At 39.5% G+C, this 3944-nt stretch overlaps 1 non-coding gene across 1 annotated transcript; it reads right to left on the reverse strand.

Moving 5' to 3' along the window:
* Window positions 1-3264: 3264 nt before the first annotated feature.
* LOC141722471 (small nucleolar RNA R71) lies at window positions 3265-3371 on the reverse strand. Its single transcript, XR_012575491.1, has one exon. It is a non-coding gene; the product is annotated as a small nucleolar RNA R71 (small nucleolar RNA).
* Window positions 3372-3944: the final 573 nt, after the last annotated feature.

Raw genomic sequence — 3944 nt, forward strand, 5'->3', positions numbered from 1 at the left:
ATTACACTTGAAACAAACCACGCTCAACTTATTACAAACTCCTCCGTGCTTCTTCCCACATACCTGACAATCGGGAAAAGTTAACCTTAACTGATTCGGCTGATTCACATTGACTGGACGGTTTCCCTAGCCTCCGTCGCCTGCATCTTGCTTCTTGAAATTAAAATTTCTCCCTGGCTAAAACTTGCCCTTCTTAAAATTTGGAAACATCCCTGGTTATGACTGTCCTTCATTCCCTTTAAACTTCCTCTTCTTACTTTCCTTTTCTTTCTGTGACATCTCACTCTCAGTTTCTGCAATCATGGCCTTCTGTACAACTCCTGCGTAGGTATCCAATTCAAATATGGCTACCTTTCCTCTGATCCATGGCTTCAGACCTTGCTGGAATCTCTTGGCTTTCTTCCTGTCAGTATCTACATATGATGGAACATACCTTGACAACTCTTCAAACTTACTATCATAATCTGCTACCGACATATTTCCTTGCTTTAACTCTAAAAACTTCAGCCCCATTTGATCCTGAACAAAATGGGGAAAATACTTTTCTAGAAACAATTCTTTAAACCTCTCCCAAGTAATAACATCTGTACCTTCCAAGGTCCTCACAGTTTCCCACCAATAGGTGGCCTCATTCTTTAAATAATAACTTGCAAACTCATCCTTCTGTTCTTCCTTCACTTTAACTAAAGCAAACGACTTCTCTATTTCCTTTAACCAAACATTTGCTTCAATCGGATCTAAGGAACCCTTGAATTCTAGTGGGTTCACTGCCTGGAAAGTTTTGAAAGTTACCTGGGGATTGGTTTGTCTTTGTTGTTGTTATGTCAGGTGAACTGTTTGTCGAGCCAAGATTTGAAGAATCTGGGCTACTGCTGGGTCTATGGGTCCTGGGTTTACATTCTGGTTGGTATCATCTTGGTTGTTATTGTTGGTTTCTTCATTCTGGGTGTTGGTGCAGGTATTTCTTCTGGGAGGCATTTTCTGTAAAGAATTAAACAATTTATTTAGCCTTTAAATCAAATCCTTTGCATAAAAGAAAAGTTTTGTAAAACATAAATATCTCTTTTTGAAAACAGTTGTAATAGTTGAACTAAGTAAATTGCATGCTTCTTTACAGAATGTAAACAGTTGGAGGGGTAGGGTTGATAAGTGGCATTTTATACCACTTAGAACGTCTTAAAATGGCTTAAATTGGTGTCTTGAAATCAAGTATTTTGTGTATTTGATGTGTTTTTCTAGTGTTTATGCATTTCAGGGTATTAGTTGCATTTAGGGGGAGGAATCATCAAGAATAAGCCTTGGCATGTGTTCACCATTGCGAGAGGAAAGAAACGGGCAGATTACGGCGAAGAAACGGAGAAAAATCAGATTTTTTCCAGTAGAGATCTGAGCGCCCGCTCAGCATTGCTGAGCGGCCGCGCAGCAAGCTGAGCGCCCGCTTAGCTATGCTGAGCGGCCGCGCAGGGTCGGGGAAAAAAATATATTATTTCAGGACTTCTACTTCTGTTTGGTTTCCACTTCTATGTAATCTGAGTTTTATGGGACTATTATATAAGTAGATTTGAGACGTTTTCACAAGTGTGGATTGAAGAAGATTGTGTTTTTACGCAAGGAGCGAAGGTGATAAGGAAGAAGACCGATTTAGCACACCGCAACGAAGAGGAAGCATATTTTCTTGTGATTCTTGTTTCATTATAATGTTGGATGCTAGTTTTCTTACTTTAAACTTATTTACTCTTGTGACGTACTCTATTTTAATATAATTAGTTTAGTTATTATTTTCTTGTGTTTGTTTATCATGATTTCATATGAACCCATGATGACGATAAGTGCTATTATGGGCTAATCGTGATCATGGGGTTGCAACGGATTTATTATGGAATTCTTTAGTTAATTGTTTAATACTTTAGTGTGTGATGATTGTATGATATCTAGTATTGGTTGTGCGTATTCGTCTTATGTGCGTCGCGAACATATAAGATAGGGTGTTAATCTCTTGTGAAGCGACGGTGGATCTTGAGATTTAGAACTTGCCATGCTAGCATAGGTTCATGTATATTGTGCATGATTAGTGGGTAACTCTAACAGTTTTATTTGCCCTATATAATCAAAAGGAATAACTTGTGCTTAAATCGTTGTGTTGTCAATTTCTGTAGACATATAGGAACTCAACATAATTGATGACTATTCAACTTCTATCTTAATTATGGATGCTTGGTAGAATGGTATTAGTACAATGAAAGTTGGCTTTTATCAGTTTCGTGTTATTCGATTAATATCATCACTGTCACATGCTAAAGGTAATAACAATGGCTATTGAAGGAAGTAATAATGAAGTTGTGATCTCATGAGTATTTTATTATTGATAATTTGAAGTGTTAAGTAAGTGATTAATTAAGTAGTTAATTATAGTTAATATTTAATCAACAATCTTAAGTGTTAGTGTCTTAACATTGAGAAGTAATCATACATTGGTGAGTGAGTTTAATTAGACAATAATTTAGTCTGAGTCTATGTGGGAACGAACTAGAAAGTATTCTATATTACTTGCGAACGCGTATACTTGCGTGAATATTAGTGCGTGATTTCGTCCTAACAAGTTTTTGGCGCCGCTGCCGGGGACTCGGCGTATTTGTTTAGTTTATGTACTTACCATCATTGGTCATTAGGACTCAGTGATTAGGACGTAGTAGTTACTTATTGTTTCCGATTGTGTTTCAGGTACTTTAGCAAGCATTTATGCAAACTCGTTCTCGTGCTCGCAAGAGGACTTTAGATACAGCTGAGGAGACAGACGAAGTTCTTGATATTACGGAGAAGTTAGATTTTGAGGATTCGGATTCAGGAACTGAGCGGAAAGAACCAGTAAACATGGGAGATCGTATTGTTCAAGCTGATCCAGCTCTTATGGATTTTTCTTGGCCTAAAATTGATGACATTCAGTCAAGCATCCTTCATCCGGCTATTCAAGCTAACACCTTTGAAATCAAGCCGGGCACTATTCAAATGGTGCAGAATTCTGTTTCTTTTGGAGGAGCGGCAACTGAAGACCCCAACATGCACATAAGGAATTTTGTCGAGATCTGCAGCACTTTTAAGTATAATGGCGTGACTGATGAGGCTATCAAGTTGAGTCTTTTCCCATTCTCACTGAGGGACAAGGCTAAAGACTGGTTACATTCTGAACCAGCTGGGTCCATCACTACGTGGCAAGATCTTGCGCAAAAGTTTCTGGTGAAGTTTTATCCGATGGCAAAGACTGCTGCTATGAGGAGTGCTCTTACTCAGTTTGCGCAGCAACCTACTGAATCTATGTGCGAGGTTTGGGAACGCTACAAGGAAATGTTGAGAAAATGTCCACATCATGGAATGCCGGATTGGATGGTGATCACTGGTTTCTATAATGGTTTAGGGGCCCAATCTCGGCCCATGCTCGATGCAGCAGCTGGAGGCGCCTTATGGGCTAAAATCTATACTGAGGCGTATAATCTTATAGAGACGATGGCTGCAAATGAGCATCAAAACCCAACTCAGAGGATGACGTCAGGCAAGGTAGCAGGTATTCTGGAAGTTGATGCAACCACCGCTATTGCAGCCCAGCTCCAAGCGCTATCAATGAAGGTTGATTCTTTGGCTACATATGGAGTTAATCAAATAGCTATGGTTTGTGAGCTTTGTGCAGGTTCTCATGCTACAGATCAGTGTTCTCTGGTCAACAAATCTGTTCAGTATGTGAATAATTATCAGCGACAACAGCAGCCTATGCCAGCGACCTATCATCCTAACAACAGAAATCATCCAAATTTCAGCTGGGGGAATAATCAGAATGCTATTCAGCCACCATATCAGCAAGGAGTGAGTAAACAGTTTAACCCACCTGGATTCCAGCAACCACAGCAGTATACTACAAGGAAATCATATCCTCAACAGGGAAGTACGGCTGC

This window comes from Apium graveolens, chromosome 4, assembly GCF_009905375.1.
Source record: "Apium graveolens cultivar Ventura chromosome 4, ASM990537v1, whole genome shotgun sequence".
Lineage (NCBI taxonomy): Eukaryota > Viridiplantae > Streptophyta > Magnoliopsida > Apiales > Apiaceae > Apium > Apium graveolens.